This window comes from Elephas maximus, chromosome 15 (genome assembly GCF_024166365.1).
Source record: "Elephas maximus indicus isolate mEleMax1 chromosome 15, mEleMax1 primary haplotype, whole genome shotgun sequence".
Taxonomy (NCBI): domain Eukaryota; kingdom Metazoa; phylum Chordata; class Mammalia; order Proboscidea; family Elephantidae; genus Elephas; species Elephas maximus.
In genome coordinates this window covers 13,403,586-13,423,862 of record NC_064833.1, presented here as the reverse complement: position 1 = coordinate 13,423,862, position 20,277 = coordinate 13,403,586, and the positions used below count along the sequence as shown (strand labels likewise).

At 45.7% G+C, this 20,277-nt stretch overlaps 1 protein-coding gene across 9 annotated transcripts in view; it reads right to left on the bottom strand.

Moving 5' to 3' along the window:
- Positions 1–20,277, bottom strand: part of CYRIB (CYFIP related Rac1 interactor B) — a 181,148-nt gene that overhangs the window by 87,947 nt on the left and 72,924 nt on the right. Inside the window, exon 1 of one of the 9 annotated variants that reach the window (XM_049853757.1) lies at positions 2,704–2,970. The exons of 7 other annotated variants lie outside the window; for them this stretch is intronic. The gene's annotated coding sequence lies outside the window, so the exon portion shown is untranslated. Of the gene's footprint in view, positions 1–2,703; positions 2,971–20,277 lie in introns of those variants that run through there. One more of the 9 variants, XM_049853754.1, reaches the window with a different exon arrangement.

Here is a 20,277-nt window from a genome sequence, read left to right as displayed (position 1 = left end):
ATGAGCCGCTGAAAACCCTACGGAGCCCAGTTCTACTCTGACATACATGGAGTCGCCATGAATCAGAATCGATTTAAAGGCAGCTGGTACTCTCAGCGTCTTATCAGTGACAAAATTTATCAGTTGGCCTGTACTTTAATCCAGTCCAGTATCTTCTCCAAAGAGACTAGGAGTAAAATGAAATACGCATCTCCCTATACTCCTCCATCAATTACTTGATAAATAAAGGTGAATACCTATTTAAAAGATGAGTCAAACAAGCTCAAGAGTGGCATTACTTGACAAGTAATTTCTTTTACCCTACTTAACTCTGAAAAACTCAGAGAAATGAATTTTAAGACCAATGTTACCTGTAATCTACAAGAAATAAACAGCATTCATTTAGCTTTCTGAAATTGTATTTTTCCTGAGGCAACCAGAACCAATTTATTCATCTAATCATGCTTCCATGTGAATCTCTTTGGTCAACCACTTTCTTAAGTGAGAAAAATAACAGCCTCTACCCAATTATCACATAATCTAGATTTCATGCAATGTATCCCACATTTTACAAAGCAAGAATTCCCTCTGTAGCAGCCACATCATTGTTAAAGTTTTAAGGAATTTAAAAAATTACTATCTAGCAAACTTGCTCTGCCAGAAAAATTTAATCTTGACTATGAGTCAAGAAATCTTACTGCTACAACCACTCTGACAGGGACCACAACAGAGGATCCCAAACAGAGCAGGAGAAAAATGCAGAACAAAATTCAAATTCACAATAAGAAAAACCAAACTTACAGGTCTGACAGAGACTGGAGGAACCCCTGAGACTACGGCCCCTGGACACCCCGCTAACTCAGAACTAGTCACACCCGAATTTACGTTTCAGCCAATACAAACAATAACACACGTGAGGAACGCGCTTCTTAATTCCCGTATACAAAACCAAATGGGCAACACCTGCCCAAAAGCAAAGATGAGATGGCAGGAAGACACAGGAAAGCTGGACTAATGGATACGCAAAACTGGGGCAGAAAGGGGGACAATGCTGACACGTTGCAGGGACTGCAACTGATGTCACAAAAAAAAGTGTATAAATTTTTGAATGAGAGAAGAAAAAGAAATCTTACTGCTAGACTAGTTATATAAAACCTAAATGTAGAACAAACTGCCAAGGCCCTTTTTAATGAATACCTAGCTCCCTGGAAAAAATGGCTGTTAAATTGTTACTATTATTACTGATAACAAAAGTATCATCACATTCATACATAGGCTGAGTGGCTAAAAACCCACCTTGAAGTTCATGATTATGGACTATGAAAGTCACATGAAAAGTGCTGTCACTTCATCTTATGAATGCTGACCAGGCAGTTTCCGTGAACTGCAACACTTTACCCAGTATCAAGTAAACACCAATTATCAAGTTCTTCTAGACACAAAATTCTGTTTCTATTATTAAATGCAATTAAAGAATTAAAAGGATCAGTATATCTTTCTTGAGGTACATTACTTTAACATGACTTGCAATAATAAATCCCTAAAGACCCAAGAGACTGAAATTCCTTTAGCGATAGAAAACACTTCTCTGGCATATCAATCTGCAAAACTGCAAGACTGTAAAAACACAAAACGCATTGATACACATTTTTCACATGGAGATTAAAGAGCACATTTACGAAAGAAAAAAAGTGTACACAAATTCCAAAAATCATTCTTATCCAGAACAGCACTTAGAGGTACTGCAAGTATTCGAGCATTTCATCAGTATTCCACACGCAGGGGACACTCAATAAATGTTGCTGACAGATGAGACAAGAAAAAGTCTCACCAACAAACGGTGGTTAACAGGTAATGTTGCAAATCACTCAAGGAATCGAGCCAGAAGGAATCTGGAGTAGAAGGTAACAATCTTCTACCAGATTTTACATTCAGAGAAATCAACCCATCGCTGATACTCCTCCAAGAGAGGAAAAAAAAGATAGCTGGTATGGCCGAGAATAGCCATGAGATTTAAAAAAAAAAAAAAAAAACCCACAGCAATTGCCACTTCCACTACAGTTTGACAGTCATAGATTTGGGTAATTATAGTAGAAACTGTGTGTTTTGGAAACACTTTCACACCACACCCTAGGACGAAAAATCTGAACTTTAAAAGCCGGGCGTCAAGAGGTGAAGGCAGCAGCAGGTCAGTAGGACGGTCTGGTCGCACAGGTGGGAGATGAAGTCACGCGGGGCCGTTGAATTTAAGCAGCAGCTTCGTCGCTAGCGACCAGGGGATGTCGGGGCCAGGCGTGGCGAGCCGCGGAGAAGGGGGTGTGGATCTGCGCACCAGGGTGGGAGGGAAGTAGGGAGCTGGGGCGGGGGGCAGAGCCGGGAGCAGGTCACCCGCGGCGACAGAACCCCGGGCGCGGTGCGAGGCGGCTGCGGCGCGAGGCTGCGGCGGGCACGCGCGTGGAGGTCCAAGCTGAGGGAGAGGCGGCAGAAAGCAGGATCCGAATGAATGGGCGCCGGGGCTGCGGGGGCCGGGCGCCGGCCGGAGGAAGCGGGGCCGCCCGAGGAGCAGCCGCAGCGCGGGGGGTGGGCGCCCGGGCCGGGCCCTCCGCGCCGGGAAGGAGGAAGCCGGGCGTGAGCCCGCGCGCCAGCCACTCGCTCCGCCAAAATGGGGGCGAGAGGGCGGACGGCGAGGGCTGTGAAGGAAGACGGTAAAAAGAAATCACTCACCCTGCGCTCGAGCCTCCAGGCTCTCTCAGCCCCGCTCCTCCGCCCTCCACGAGCCGCGCTGGCGGCTCCTCAGCGGCGCTAGGGGGAGCCCCGGCCACGGAGCGGGAGAGGCGGCCGCGGCACGACCGGGAGCCCCTCCGCACCTGCCCCTGTGGCGGAGCCACGACAAGCCAAGCGGCGGCTGCAGCGGCTGCTCCGAGCGGGGAGGGCAAGTGACCCGGATGTACAGGGTAACGGCGAGGAGGGGGAGGGGGGAATGCCAGGAAGTGAGGGCGCCGGGGACCTGTCCGGCCGTGCGCATGCGCCGCGCGCCCGCCCCCAAGGTAAATCCTCAGCCTTCCTTCTCCGCCCCCTCCTCCCCCGCCCCTTCCGAAAAGGGCGGGGCGGGCCGGAGACAGGTGGTCGGGCCCGCCTGGCGTGGAGAGGAAGGGGGCGCGGCCACCTCTTCCGCGCCCGCGCCCTTCTTAAAGGGGCAGCACCTCGCGCGGAGATGGCAGCTGGGTGGCCCAGGGCCTGCCAGCTTTTTCGTTTTAGAATGGAGAAACTTGAGGTGTGGAGGTGGCGGCGACCTGCCTCACGTCCGCGAACTCAGAAATGGTAGGAACTGGAACTCGGGGCTTGCAGGCCAGAATTCTTTCTGCTGAACCCTGCAAGTGGCCACATTCCACCACCACCCACGCCTGGAACGGCTGGGCTGGATGGCACCACGCCTTTCCCTCTCTGGCCAGGTACTGAGCCTCCCACACTCCCTAACGCGGAGGATGCGCTTGGCAGGTTCCCCAGAGCCGCACCGTTATCGCCGGCAATCGTGGAGACGCCCTTGGGAGGTGTTAAAAGATCAGAGAAGAAAAATCAGGCGCCACTTGAGACTTGTACCGTGCCACGCCTCGCACCGAAAGATAAATCAGGCCCTTGTTCTGAGGTCTGCTCTGGGGAAAAAAATGTCTAGTTGGGCAGAGAACTTGGATATGGCTGAGGGCGCAGCCTCTTCATTATTTCTTGAATTCCCTTTTTCACTGTTAAAACATAAATCTTCCCACCACCCCCACACACACAAACACAAAACATGCCTTCTCGCTAGCCCAGATTTTTTCATTAACACTAGGGCATAAATGCTCACAACGTTACCTCTCCTAGGGGTATTTTCAATTGGGCTGCTGACCAGATCGTTAAGATAAAGGTAAATTTTTTTTTTTTTTTTAAATAAATGTAGGGTCAAAGGCCCCACTGAAAATCCCATGGAGTACGGGCTTTTCTCCCCAGGAGAATGCACAGAAGCACACAAACTTACATACAATTTCAGGGAGTTTATGGACCCAGATGATACAATGGTACAATAGTGCTGTATGTGGGGACACGGAGTGATTTATTGAACATACACGGTAAGACCGAAGGGTTGGATGATCAAACCCACCAGCCGGTTCCCACCTGAGAAAGATGTGGCAGTCTGCTTCCATAAAGATGGACAGCCTTGGAAACCCTCTGGGGCAGTTCTACTCTGTCCTGTGTGGCGCTATGAGTGGGAATGGCTCGACAGCACCAGGTTTAATGGACTCAGAAGTCCCAGGTGGCGCAACCTTGTTCCACTATTAACCTGGCAGTTCAAATCCACCTAGCTGCACACAGAAGGCCTAGCTATCTCTTTCCTTAAAAGATTACGGCCAAGAAAACCCTATGGAACGGTGTTACTCCATCACACTGGGTCGCTATGAAATTGGTCCAAATCGACTTGACAACTGCAGTTTGAGGTGTTATTTGTTATAGATCTGGAGAACCTATCTATGAAACCCCTGATTATGAGCCCCTTCTCTACTCGAACTACCTGGGTCTTAACCGTGTCCAATAGATCACTCCTTGTCCCCAAATACAGAAAAGCAGCCCTTGTTGAACCTTCTTGTCTTCCTCTTGAGTTAGGCAAGGCAAAGTGGTATTAGCCATGTTGCACAGACACATGCTAAGAATGTCATGGGGAGATTAGGTGGTTTTTTCCAAGGCACACACTAAGGGCAAGAGTCCCAGGCCTCAGCCTTTTTACCCTAAATATTATACTTCAGGAGGATTTGGGGCTTCCATACTGTATGTAATCTAAATCAATTTCAAATAAACCATTAGTAAGTCGATGTTTCGCAAATGCTGATGCTGGCAGCACATTCCTCACAATTCAAGAACCTTGGCCATTTTTCTCTGACACTCTTGAATAACCCTGGTCCATATGGATCCACTGTCCTCAATTTGAACCAGGGGAAGAGTTCATAAGCCTGTCCAGTCCCTTAGATGTGAACCCTGAGTAACCACGCACCTGTAACCCAACCTCCCACCAAAAGCAGAAATCCCTTCCATAGTATCCTCAGTAGCTGAACATCCAGTTTAGCTCCACTATCTCCAGCTATGGGGAGCTCGTTACTGCCAGTTGAGTGCCTCCTCTAATTGTGAAGAACCTCTTTGGTTACACGGAGCAGAAATCTGGTGCCCAACAATTTTCATCCACTGTTTGTTTCTAAATTTATCTCTGGGTGGGGCAACACAAACTTGATGCTGGCCCAGAGGAACTTACAGTATAGCAAAGAAAACAGTTCGTTAATGGTACAGGAAAATGGGATGAGTCCAGTGAGGAGGGTGAAATACCTCCTTCCTGAGGTACCTTTCTCCTTATCTGCCCTAGATCCATTCCTGGCCCATGCTAGAACTCAAGAGAAAGTTCGAACACCACTCCACCACACAGGATGTCCTGAAAGAGCAAATCCAAACCCACTGCCTTCGAGTCAATTCCGACTCATAGGCTTTCCAAGCAGCGGCTGGTGGATTCGAACTGCCGAACTTTTGGTTAGCAGCTGATCTCTTAACTAACACTATGCCACCAGGGCTCCTGAAAGAACAAAGCCGACTCAAAAACGAGATAAGAAATGCTGAATTTATTTTTCCACAATTTGTTCTTCATCATTCTGCATAAATGTGATCACACTTTAGCTGAAGTCAAAGCTTTAGAAGTTTTATGTTGATCAGAAAAGGAGGGTAGGACCCCTTCGGGAGCAAGGAAAAATGAAGAAAACTAAAGATATAAGGGAAAAATTAGTCCAAAGGACTAATGGACCACATCTACCACGGCCTCCACCAGACTGAGTCCGGTACAATTAGATGGTGCCTGGCTACCACCACCAACTGCTCTGACAGGGATCACAAAAGAGGGTTCCGGACAGAGCTGGAGAAAAATGTAGAACAAAATTCTAACTCAGAAAGAAAGACGAGACTTGCTGGCCTGACAGAGACTGGAGAAACCCTGAGAGTGTGGTCCCCGGAAACCCTTTCACACAGTAATAAAGTCACTCCTGAGGTTCACCCTTCAGCCACAGATTGGACAGTCCCATAAAACAAAACAAGACTAAAGGGGCACACCAGCCCTGGGGCAAGGGCTAGGAGGCAGGAGAGGACAGGAAAGCTGGTAATAGGAAACCCAAGGTTGAGAAGGAAGAGTGTTGACATGTCATGGGGTTGTTAATCAGTGTCATAGAACAGTATGTGTACTAACTGTTTAATGAGAAACTAGTTCTGTAAACCTTCATCTAAAGTACAATTAAAAAAATCCAGGATTAGAACCCAATCTGTCCACTCTACAGTTGGTTCATGCCTCCGCTTACACTGTATTTATTGCCCCTGTTTAATTTGTTGAATTTCAGAAGATGCTGTTGCTGTTTTCTTTTAAGTTTTTACTTATTATTAAATCAACTTTAAAACATAAAAAATAAAATGTTTCACTCAACCATCGATTCAATCAACACACTACTATGTCCTAGGTCCCTGATAGGGCAAATGGTTTGCACACAAATACTAACTGAAAGATTGGCAGTTAGAACCCACCCAGCAGCTCCGTGGAAGAAAGGTCTGGCAGTCTGCTTCTGTAAAGATTACAGCCAAGAAAACCCTATGAAGCAGTTCTACTCTATAGCACATAGGGTTGTCATAAGTCGGAATGGACTCGACAGCAATGGGTTTGGTTTTGGTTTTGGTTTACTACGTCCTAGGAAAGGAGTCCTGGTGGTGTGACAGTTAGGCACTCAGCTGCTAACCAAAACGTCCCTTAGAGAAAGACCTGGCGATGTACTCCCATAAAGATGACAGCCTAGGAGACCCTTTGGAGCAGCTCCTCTGTCCCATGGGGTCACCGTGAGTCGAAACAGACTCGATGGCACCAACAACGACATGTCCTAGCTACCACGCTAAGGGTCTGGGTTAAAGGACAGTAAAGCGTGTGGGCTCTCCCTTGGAGGGTCTCAGAGTTTAGTGAGAGGAAGGGCGTTAACCTCACAATTACAACACAGCAAGGTTTGTCGTAACTGAAGAGGGTGGAGGAACTAACTCTCCCCAGGACGGCTGTAAAACCTTCACCAAAGATGTGCTCTCATCTTTGAGCTCAGTCTTGAAGGGAAGAGGGAAGGGCCAAGCACAGAAGTACAAGGGAGGGGGTGTTCACAGCACACTGGGGCAAGAGATAACGGACAGCCTGGCCTCGGACACTGGTGACAGAAATGACAGGCACCAGAATTAAGATACCAAATCAAAACCAGTTGCCATCAAGTCGATCCCAACTCATAGCCACCCTATAGGGCAGAGTAGAACTGCCTGCCCCATAGGGTTTCCAAGGCTGTAAATCTGTATGGAAGATGCAGACTGCCATATCTTTCCCCCGTGGAGTAGCTAGTGGGTTTGAACCACCAACCTTTTGGAACGTGACCGAGCTCTTTACCACAGCGCCACCAGGGCTCCGGAGATGAGGACAGGCACTAGAAGTAAGATACCCAAAACCCACCGGCATCGAGTCAATTCTGACTCATAGTGACCCTGGAGGGCAAAGTAGAATTGCCCCATAGGGTTTCCAAGGTTGTAGATCTTTACTAAGCAGACTACCACATCTTTCTCCCATGGAGCATTTGGTAAATTCAAAACGCTGACCTTTTGGTTAGCAGTCGAGCACTTTAACCACTGTGCCACCAGGGCTCCTAGAACTAAGATACTGATGTACAGTCTACAGGAGTTTGTGACTGGTGGAATCCAGGAGAAGAGGAAGAGCTGTGGGACATGACCCTTAGGTTCCCAGTTGAGCAGACTAATGGGATGGTAACACCATCAGATCCCAGCACCATTATTAGTTTTCACTCCTCTATGTTCTCTGCCAACCCTTAACCACGTGAAAACACACATTGCTTTAACTGGCACCTTCAGGTATGTGCCAACTATTACCCAACACTTCTTCATCTTGCTACACAGTCACATTTATCATTTTAATGGCTGCAGAATATTTCACCATGTCGAAATAGCTCAGCTTCCTTAAAGTTGCTAAAAGGTCCACACCCTATATGCCTGGTTTATCCTGGACTCATTTGGCTCTGGGCATTTGTAAGGGATAAATGCATTGAGGAAAGAGAGCCCTTAGGAAGTGTGACTTCCTAGCCCAGCAAAGCTGGAACTCTCCTGGGAGAGCCTTGGGCAACTATACTGCATGTATGAACCACAGAACTGTGGGAAAGGGCTCCACAGGAACCCTGATGTGTAATTCTGTCTGGAAGCAGGTTCCAACGTCCTAACCCCTCTCATCCATTCATTCATTTGTACATTCATGTATTCACTCATCCAACAGTGCATTCTCGTGAAGCAGAGGGCAATGTAGCAGAGCTGAAGTCATCTCAAAGCTCTGGATCTAGCCCAACCTGGGTTTGAAACCTGCTCCACAACTTCCTGGGCAGCGCAAATGGTTAAGTACTCGACTACTAGTCAAAAGCGTGGCAGCTCAAACCCACCCAGAGGCACCTCAGAAGACAGGCTTGGCGATCTGCTTCCAAAAGGTCATAGCCTTGAAAACTCTATGGAGCACAGTTCTACTCTGCACACACAGACAGGGTCACCAAAAGTCAGCATCAACTCCACAACAACTAACAACCACCACCACAACTTATACAAGTTACTCAACCCTTCAAAGCCTCAGTTTCCCCATAAATTTTTTATAAGGATTAATTCTGATACTTGGAAGACACGGGACGGTACTGGCCACGGATGATGTCCAATCACTGTTTTCAGCCCTGGTCCCTCCTTCTGTTCTCTTGACTCCCCTTGACCACGGTCCCTTCAGTTGCTCACTTGTCATGTGCTGAGTTCTGAGCCTGAATCTGCTAGGGTGACCCAGGGTCACTCACTTGACTTCTCCAACCTTCCACTTCCTATCTGTGAAACAGGGATAAGAACCTACTTCACAGGTATGTTGTGATGCTCTCATAAATAGCGTATGGGAAAATACTTCCGCAACTCTAAAGTACCATGTTATTACTATTACACATAACATTGCTATAGACGTTTGTTTTCATTGTTTTTCCCCTTAAAAAAAAAAAAAAAAAAAGATTAATTTCAGCATAAGTTCCCTGGATTGCAGTTACTGGGTCAAAGGATCTGAGCAGTTTCATGGCTCTTGATTTGTATTGCCCAATTGTCCTTAGAAAGGGCTTTATTAATATCTTCTGCCTCCATTAGCTCAAATACACCTCTTAAGATGTTAAAAAGTACTTAAATACAGTTCTTGCTGCCTTTGTATCCAGCCTTGCTCCTCAATCTAACATTCAGGGACTTCTAGCAAGTGCTTCCCTCCTTTTTGAGGAATGAATATTGAATCCTTAAAGAAAAAGACAGCTTCTAAACCCCTCCAGTTAGAGTTTCGAGGCTAATGACTGAAGCCCCAGTGTTGCCTCAAAAATGAGGATCCATTGGTTTAGTCCCCTGAATGCAGAGGACAAGGCAAAGGGGCTAGGAATTCCCTGGGTAGGGCTAGAAGCTTGACCCACATTGAAAGATGGCACCAAAACTGCTATTTACAAAGAACCAAAATACAAAGCCAACAAATCAAACCCAGTACCTTCCTCCACCTATTATTTGGCAAAACATTAACCAATCTCTCTGGAGCCATGAAGTTGTCCTTATCGCCCTAATTCCCTAGAGTTTTAAGGTCTAGCTATGCACCTCTGTCATATTTCCAAATGTAACCCAGTTCTCACAAGGAGGGCAGCTCCAAGCCTGGTGTCACCAGCCCTCAAGTGACCTGCAAGAAGGAAGTAGGCTCCCACAGCCTTGCATTTGCTGTTCCTCCCTGTGCCTGAATACGCTTTCCAGACCCTTCTGTGGCTCTCTGCTTCTCCACCTACAAATTCAGATGTCACCTCCTCAGAGCAGCGCTCCTGATCAGCCCTCCTAAAGTCAAACCCCTAATCCCCAACATGTCACTGGTTTTTCTCTCCACAGTACATATCACAAACTGTAATTATTTTAATTTTTAATTTAAATATTTTAATAGAGTTTCTTTTTTAGAAGTTTTAGGTTTACAGAAAAAGAGCTCCCATATGTCTCCTCCCCCTCCCCACACTTTTCTATTAGTAATAGCTTGCATTCCTATGATGCATTTGTTGTACAGCTGATGGACCAATATGATACATCATTAACTAAAGTCCATAGGTTACATTAGGGCTCACTCTTTCTGTTGTACAGCCCTATGGGTTCTGACAAATGCATAGTCAAGTGTCCACCATTACATTATCATGCACTATAGTTTCAATGAGGAGCAGGAAAGAGAAGGGGCCCTGACGGCACAACAGTTAAGCAACTGGCTGCTAACCAAAAGGTTGGTGGTTCGAATCCGTCCTGTGGCTCCATGAACGAAAGACCTGGCAATGTGCTCCCATAAAGAGTAGAGCCTAGAAAACCCTATGGGGCAGTTCTAGTGTCACGTGGGGTCGCTATAGGTGGGAATCATCTTGATAGCACCTAACATAATGTCACTGCCCTTAAAATGTCCTGTGCGTCACCTATTCATCCCTCTCCCCCTCACCCCAAGCCCCTGGCAACCCCTGATCTTTCCACTGTCTCCATAGTTTTGCCTTTAAAAAACATTTTTTTAATTAAAAAAAAAAAAACTATCAGTAAAATAACTCTGTGAAGGCAGAGATGGGGGCTATTCTGTCCACTTCAGCACCTGTTACAGAGCTTGTCCCTATGCTGAGTGTCTGAATAGAAGAAGGAAGGTTTGGGCAGTAAATCAAGTTCTGGGCCCCATATACCTTTTTTCACCCCCATTATATGAATCATGCATGTTAATTACAGGAAGAAATTGAAAACACAGATGAGCAAAAGGAAGAAAACAAAAACACTCTTGATCCAACCACCCACACCATGTGGATACTCTTCCAAACTTTTTTTCCCTCTGCCCATATCTATATAAAGATAACGCATATCTATTTATAAAAATGGTTCACATGCTGCTTTGTCATCTGCTGTGTTTCATCTCACAATATACCCTAATCACCTTTATTTAATAAAGGTATTTCGGCTGCATCATTGTTAAAGACTACATAATTCTGCGATACGTAGCTATGTTGTGGCTGTTAACTTGCCATCGAGTCGGCTCCGACTGATAGCAACCCCACGTACAACAGAACTAAATGTTGCCCGGTCCTGTATCATCTTCACGATAATTGGTATGACTGAATCCACTGTTGTGACCACTGTGCATTCTGAGTGTCTGCCAACCTAGAGGGCCCATCTTCCAGCACTATATTCTATTGCGATGCACAGGGTTTTCATTGGCTGATTTTTGGAAGTAAGTCACCTGGCCTTTCTTCCTAGTTTGTCTTAGTCTGGAAACTCTGATAAAACCTGTCTACCATGGGTGACCCTGTTGGTATTTGACATACCAGCGGCATAGCTTCCAGCATCATAGTTAACACACAAGCCACCCTAGCACACCAAACTGACAGATGGGTGTTGTATGCGGCTATATCATAGGCTACATCATTAAGTACTTCACAAATCTCCTAGTGTTAAACTAAAGGGAGGACTTTTTTCCCAATGTTAATAAAGGTAAAATGTTTTAATACAGCATTTCCCTCTTGAACAAGCTTCCCATTTTTTTTTCCCCTGTGTTTGTATTGCTTTAGAGCTGTATTTCCACAGAACTGTACACCCCACCGCCCATTCACCACCTGGAGTTATTAGAGTCCCGTCAACTGGAGAAGGAAAATTGTTTGCAGCCGGAAAAGCTGAAGTATGACGAAGCAAGGACGATGCCTCGGAGTTCAATTTGGGAATCTGCTGCTGATACAGAAATAAAGAGCTTGTTTCCTTGCCAAGATTCTTAATCGTAAAAAGTAGGAAAGCCATTCTGCAGGCCTTTGCGTCTCTTCCCAAGCCCTGCCCCAAGGAAAAGTTTTTCCCAAGAGGTGCAGGGCTGCCTGGGCCACAGGGTTTACAGATGTTGTAAGCTGTTGCAACCCAAAGCCCATTGCCCCACTTAGGGCTGGGCTGGCTGCAGAAAATTCCAGAAGGGCACACTCAGGATGTGATGCCCTATCCAGAAGCAGCTCTTTCAGCCCGTGGTGTGGTTTAGCAGCACAAAGGGCTACATGCTCGCAATTTTCTGCTAGCATTCACATTCCACCCACGAGGAAGGGCCTCCGCACACACCTGGTGAGCACTTGAGAGCAGACCCCACGCCAGCTGGACTGTCCAGTGTTCAAGGGTGCTCCTGTGCCCGCCCCCATGCACCGTGCCTGGAGCACTACCAAGAGGGTCAGACAGCAACACATGTTAGTACGAACAAAAATAATACCCGAGTGGGGCTCGCCTGAAGAAGAGGATGAGATATCATAAGATCAGAGATGGTATCCGTTATGGACTGAATTATCTCCCCTAAAGATATATGCTGCAGTCCTTGACAGCTGCTGTACCTGTGGGTGTGACACTATTTGGAAACAGGGGTCTCTTTTGTTATGTTAAAATGGTCATGTCAGTGTAGGTTGGGCCCTAACCTAATCCCTTCTGAGTGGTATCTTATTAAAAAAACAGAATAGATGAAGACACAAGGAGCCCTAGTGGCTCAATGGTTAAGGTCAAAGGCCAGCAGTTTGAATCCACCAGCCGTTCCCTGGAAACCCTATGGGGCAGTTCTACTCTGCCCTATAGGGTCGCTTCTGTCAGAATCAACTCGATGGCAATGGGTTTGGTTTGGTTTTAACAGCTCCTAAGGTTAAAGACCTGGTGATCTGCTTCCATAAAGATTACAGCCTAGAAAACCCTATGGGGCAGTTCTACTTTGTCACATGCGATCACTGAGTCAGAACCTAGCTGTACCCAACAACAAGCCAGAGACACTTACAATGGGGGATGATGTCATGTCAAGATCCCTCTACAGACCAAGGAATATCTGGGACTACAGACAAGGATGGACCCTCCCCTAGAGCTGATGCCCTGATCTGGACATCTAGCCTGCAAAACAGAGACAGTTTTCTGTTCTTTAATGTCACTCACTTGTGGTATTTGTAACATGGTAGCACTAGGTAACTAAAAACTGGAGGAAGGAAGGGAGTGAACAGTGGGATGGGCTGTCCATGCCCAGGGCCTCATGCCCCACTGTGACGCAACAACCCAAACAGAGGCTAATCTCTGCAGTTCCACCCACCTCAAGAGACATGCCACCAGAGGTAGGGGAACGCTTTATCAGTGAAGACAGAATCCCAAGTTGTGTTGAGGGTGATTAGTTTATAGATGCAATTTAAAATTAAAAAAAAAAAAAAAAGATTTTGTGTGTGTGTTTTACTGAAACACCATGATTGGGGAAGAGGCCCTGGGTGGCACAACGGTTAACACACTGGGCTCCTAACCAAAAGATTTGCAGTTCGAGTCCACCCAGAGGTACCTCAGAAAAACACTGTGGCAATCTACTTGTGAAAAATCAGCCATTGTAAACCCTGCGGAGCATGGTTCTACTCCAACACGCGTGGGTCCCCATGAATTGGAATCAACTCGATGGCACCTTTTTTTTTTTTTGGTGGGAGAGGTAGGGGAGACGGGCTACGGAGAAGGTGTCTGAGGAAGGCTTTGTCCTGCTCTTTATCAAATCACGGGGCCCTAGTGCTGATGTGATCTTAACCTTGGACTTTCACCTAGTCCTACCTTGCACTCAGGGTCACACACATCTCCTAACACCTCCAGCTTCCAATTGCTGGCTGCGGGCTCTTGATCATGTCGTTGTATTTGCCTCTTTGAGCAACCCACGTCAGATCCCCTGCTAGAGAGCTCTTAGGAAACTATGCTTCTTGCTTCCGGCACGTATCGCAACTGTAATTGTAGGGTTATTTGCACAGTTACTTGGACACTGTGAACTCCACGAGGGCAGAGGCCATGCTGTTTTGTCGTCACTATATCACCACTGCTAACACAGAACCTGGCACAGAGCCTGGAACAGAGCCTAGCACAGAGCCTGGAACAGAGCCTGGCACAGAGCCTGGCACACGGCCTAGCACAGAGCCTGGCACAGAGCCTGGCTCAGAGGCACGCACTCAATGAACAGCTGCAGCTAGTCAAAGGGACGGCCACGGTCCAGCCTGTGCTACCCCAGGCCTAGGCCATAAGCCTTCTCTGAAGCTCCAGTGTAGCCACATGCCTGGGGCCAGAGAATCAGATAAGCTGCAGAAAGAGGTAAGATTTAAACCCCCCCCCCCAAAAAAAGCCAGGCAAAATGATGAGGTCACTAGGTGTTTAACTCAATATTTGAAATAGAGAGCTTTCAACAGAACGACTGGAATAAGTCAAATATGAACTAAGAGTGTAGAAAGAGCTAAGGTTTTCAAACTGCAGGAAAGCTACTGCATAAATTAAAAAAAAAAAAAACCACGAACAAACAAAATGCAGGGGCGGATTAACCAGCTAGCAAGGTATGCACAGGCTTACACTAAGCAGCGTACCTTGCTTATTAGGTAATCTGTCCCTAATAAAATCATACACCTACTGCGGAAAACAGTTTGGCAATTCCTCAAAAAAGTTGAACAAGAACTACCATATGAGCCAGCAGTCCCGATCCTAGGTACTTACCCAGGAGAAGTAAAAGCGGGAATGCAAACAGCAACCTGCGTGCCAATGTTCACTGCAGCACTTTTCACAATAACCAAAAGGTGGAAACCACTGAAATATCCATCAACACATGAATGGATAAACAAATTGTGGTACATACGCCCAATGGAATACTATTCAGCCACGAAGAGAAATGAAGTCCTGATGCATACCACAACATGGATGAACCCTGAAAGCATCACACTGAGCAAAATAAGTCAGTCGCAAAGGACAAATACTGAATGACCTCAACAATCCACAATCAACAATTGACACCTGTGGAAGCAGAAATCCAACGACGCATTGCATTGGGCAAATCTGCTGCAAAGACCTCTTTGGAGTGTTGAAAAACAAAGATGACACCTTGAAAACTAAGGTGTGCCTGATCCAAGCCATGGTGTTTTCAATCACCTCATATGCATGTGAAAGCTGAACAATGAATAAGGAAGGCCGAAGAAGAATTGATGCGTTTGATTTGTCGTGTTGGCGAAGAACGCTGAATATACCATGGACTGCCAAAAGAATGAACAAATCTGTCTTGGGAGAAGTATGGCCAAGTATGCTCCTTAAAAGGATGACGAGACTTCATCTCACAAAGTTTGGACATGTTATCAGGAGGCATCAGTCCCTGAAGAAGGACATCATGCTTGGTAAAGTAGACAATCAGCAAAAAAGAGGAAGACCCTCAACGAGATGGATTGACACAGGTTGCAACAATGGCCTCGAACATAGCAGCAACTGTGAGGATAGTACGGGACCTGGCAGTGTTTTTGTTCTGTTGTACATATGGTCATTATGAGTTGGACCTGACTTAATGGCACCTAACGACAACAATATATCTTGTTATGTATATTTTCACAATTTAAAAAAATACTGTCAAAAAAGAACAAACAAAAAAAACTTTCCGAAGGAGAACCAATATGGTCCAACTTAAGAAGAAGCTTAACTGGTTTAACTAGCTTCCTCTACATAAGCTGATGCCAATTGCATGTTAAAAGCCAGGCTTTATGAGAACGCAAAGCTCTCCCCAATTTTCATGCACATGAGGACAGCAGAGAGAAGGGGACCTTGCCCAAGTACTGGTCTTGTCTGAACCTAAAGGCCTGGAGAAAATGTCTGTAGTGTCCATTTCGGTATTTAGTTAGCATTTTTATTTAATAGACACTTGTATATATATATATTTTTTTTGTATTTATGATTGTCTGCATCAGAGTTTCTGTATGAATCACATCCTTTTAAAGTGGAAGAAAACCTTGAGATTCACCTTCAACATTTCACGCTTAAGGAAATGGAGGGCAGGAGACATTGAGGAACTTGCCCAGGAGCCCAGGGGGCTTTGCTGGCACACAATCCCCCAGGCCTGGACTCTGGACCCATAGTGAGGGTCAGAGGGGTCCATGTCTACATTGTCAGAGAACTGCTGATCTCATTCCTAACGGTTAGTCTAGATCATTGAGAGAGTCAAGAGAATCCTGTAAAAAATCTCCCCTAATAAACAGAGTGCAACATTTGGTACAGTGTACGATAAGATCTTCCAGGATAAAAGAGGTCTATTAAAGCATTATCCTTATTTGGTCCTTTCATCACATACAAATCTCTTTCAAAATAGAGAAAAATGTTAGGAGACGTGTATGCTAAATGATGAAGAAACAAGGGAAAGGCAGATTTCAGGGAATTTCCCAATCACCCATAATAAAAAAACCAAAACCAAACCCACTGCCGTCAAGTCGATTCCAACTCATAGCGACCTTATGGGACAGACTAGAACTGCCCCACGGAGTTTCCAAGGAGTGCCTGGTGGATTCAAACTGCCAACCTTTTGGTTAGTAGCCGTAGCTCTTAACAACTCCACCACCAGGGTTTCCTCACCCATAATAAAAAAAACCAACCATAATAGCAGGGGATAATATCTTGATAATAATACTAAGCTGAAATATTATTTCCTACTCTTGTGCCTTTGCCCATGCTGTTCTCGAACACCTTCTTCAACACTCCATACCTCCCACTGAGACTCCAACCTGGCATCTCTCCAGACTTTGGGTAAGCATTTCAAAGTAAGTTAGTGCCAGTTTTTACCTAGCATAACACCCAGCCCTACTTATGCCTGACAGTCCTTCTAGAATGTGTCAAAAAGATGAGCAATGGTATGAGGTTTGTATAGCACTCCCTTGGGAAAAGTGCTACATACAAACACAGGTAACGTTTTATTAATTTTTTTTAAGCTGATTCCTTGAAACACGTACAAAGTGGTTTTGATGGATAATCAACCAACCCAAGATTAATAGCTTGGCTTACGGCAGTTTTTTTCTCTTTCCAAGCCACAAGCCAAAATAAATTCAGTGTCAATTTATAACTTGTGCAAAACGTGCATTTGAACATCTCCTGAATCCACTGTGGTTATTAAGAGGATGGTTGCATCCGTCAGGATGAGCTAGGTCATGCTGTGGTAACAAACAACCCCTAAACCTCAGCCCTAATGATGACCACAATGGTCACTCTGGGATAAACAAGATGAGCCCAGAAACCTCATATTTCTAGTCTTTACCTGGCAATTTGGGTGAGCCCACACTGAGGCTGAAATCAGTTTGAACAGTACGACCCCTCCTTTCCTTCTCCAACCACTTACAGAGCTGTCTTGCAGAGCTGCAGTGAGGATTGGATGTGATACTGTGTGTGAATACCCAAGATACTGCCTGGTATATAAGTTGTTGTTGTTGTGTGCCATCTAGTTAATTTCGATACGTGGCAATCAGTAAATGACAATGATGGCTATTACCACTGTCACTGCCATTAACCCTACTCCTCTTCAAATAACAATAACGATGCTATTATTATCATTCTCATAAAGTATTTCCCAAACTTGTCTTCCCACTGGAATCACCTGGACAGCTTAAACAGCTACTAATGCCTAAGCCCCAGCCCAGAGTTAGCATGGGGACTGGGCTCCGGAATTTTAAGAGCTCCCCAGGTGATTCTAATGTGCAGACGAGTTTGGGAATCACTGACATAGGCAGCAAGATTCAGAGAGAGAAAGAGGGGAGAGAGGGAGAGAAAAGGGAAGAGGGGAAGGGAAGGGGGAGAGGAAGACACAGACATACACACACGTATGTGGACGTGTACGTGCATGCGCACGCGCACATACACACACGTACACGATGGCCTGCTTCCAGGTTCTGTGAATTCTGCCCCCTCTTTGACAATGGTGGGAAACTCTGGTGGCGTAGTGGTTAAGTACTACGGCTGCTAACCAAGAGGTTAGTGGATCAAATCCACCAGGCGCTTCTTGGAAACTCTATGGGGCAGTTCTACTCTGTCCTATAAGGTCACTATGAGTCGGAATCAACTCAACGGCAGTGGGGTTTGGGTTTTGACAATGATGGTTAATCAGTCAGGATGAGCTCGGTGATGCTGTGGTAACAAAGAATCCCTAAGTCTAGCCCTAATAATGACACAGTGGTCATTCTGGGATCAACAAGTTGAGCCCAGGAACTTTGTTTTTCTGGTCTTTTCCTAGCACTGAGGCCTAAGCCTTTTGGCCTCAGGTCTTTTCTAGTATCCTATTTACTTTTACTTCACACCTGGCCCAGCTTAATAAGTTTTCCAGCCCAGAGTAATCAGAACCAAAAAATTACACTAGTGTGGACAGACTGGGGGGACATCTGGTTAGAGGAGGGCCACAAAGCTGCTGGTAATTAAAACTATGTTTTGTGCTACACTCGATGCCCAAGACCCAAAGCATAATAGACAACTTCATAGAACTGTGGGCAGGTGAACTAATTGGCTATCATCGGCAATAATCTAAAAGAAAACAGGCAAGAATTCAAAAAGCACAGCATCCAAGTTGAAAACCATATTCACCAACTTGTCACCAACCACCACTTTGATTTCCCCAGGTTTGTTAACTTCTCTAGGACGGAAGTATGTCTGATGGGGTAGAAGAAATGGGGTGAGGCCAGGAGATCTATGAACACATGAGTCCCTTCCTCCTGGCAGTGGGGAGTGGTATGAGCACAGACATTCTGCTACCCGTAGGAGCCCTGGTAGCACAGTGGTTAAGTGCTAGGCTCCTCAGGTAAAAGACGTGGCTGCCTGCTTCCGTAATGATTACAACCTTGGAAACTCTATAGGGCACATCATGGATTGAACTGTGTCCTCCAAAAATGCTTTCAATTTGGCTAGACCATGATTTCCCGTATTGTGTAATTGTACACCATTTTGTCATCTGATAGGATTTACAACACATAGGAAAATCACATCTCTATGATGTTGATGAGATGGGATTAGTGGCATTATATTAATGAGGCAGGGCTCAATCTACAAGATTGGGTCGTGTCTTGAGCTAATCTTTTTTGAGATATGAGAGAGAGGCAAGCAGAGAAATGGGGGACCTCATACCACCAAGAAAGAAGCACTGGGAGCATACTGCATCCTTTGGACCAAGGGTCCCTGCACTGAGAAGCTCCTAGACCACAGAAAGATTGATTACAAAGACCCTCGTCCAGAGCAGAGAGAGAGAGAGAAAGCCTTCCCCTGGAGCTGGTGCCCTGAAATCGGACTCCTAGCCTCCTAAACTATGACAGAGTAAGCTTTTGTTTGATAAAGCCATTCAGTTGGTTATCTAGTGCTGCTATAACAGAAATGCCACAAGGCGGGGCAGCGTTACTCTGTCCTGTAGAGTTGCTATCAGTTGGAATCCACTCATTGGCATATTACAACAGTAGCTGCCGTAAGTCAGAACCTACTCAACAGCAGCTAACAACGGCAGCAGCAAATCTACGGAGTCCCAGCGTGGTGCAAACAATTAATGCGATCAGCTGCTAACCAAAAGGCTAGTGGTCTGAGTCCACCCAGGCACCTTGGAAGAAAGGCCTGGGGATCTACTTCCAAAAAATCAGCAATTGAAAACCCTATGGAGCACAGTTCTACTCTGACACACATGGGGCTGCTGTGAGTCGGGAGGTGACTTCTCGGCAACTGGCTTTTTGGTCTTTTTACCAAAATCTATAGGCTTGTGAATGGAAGCTTTAATCAGTCGAACCCAACTCCTCCAAATCATTTCACAAAGGATTTTCAGCAAATCACCTGCCTCTCTCAGGTGTTGAGTCTCTGCATAGTTTGACAAAAACCAGAAAACCCAGCTTGTTTGCCCTTATTTTCGCAGTTTAATTTCAGAATCACACTGGCTTTACATAAACTCTTTCCCCAAAAAATGCACTCTGTATTTTGAACATATAACTTGGGCCCAAAGGAAAGAAGCAGTGTATGCAATTATATAATAGTTACTCTGTTACTTTAAAACCTAATGGCAGCCTCAGGCAGAAAGTCCAATGGAAAGAGAAATCATTTTTGTAAAAATTATGCGGATGTAACAATCTTTTCGGATGCATTGTTAGTTGACAATGGTTCTGTCTTTCTCAGAAGCTCATTCAATTATCTGTTAACCCAGGAGAGGCGTTTCCTCCCATCTATAGATAGTTTAAGGAAAAAAAGAAAAAAGCCGGCAGAATTCCTCTAATAAAAGCTTAAAATAAAAAGCAGTAACTGCTCCCAAGGCTCTGCTTATTGTAGAGAGGCCATTAGAGGAGCCTTCAGAGGGTCCCTGTTAACCATCTATTTTCTTTACAACCTTCACAAAAAGGAGAGGAAGAAGTTTGGGCT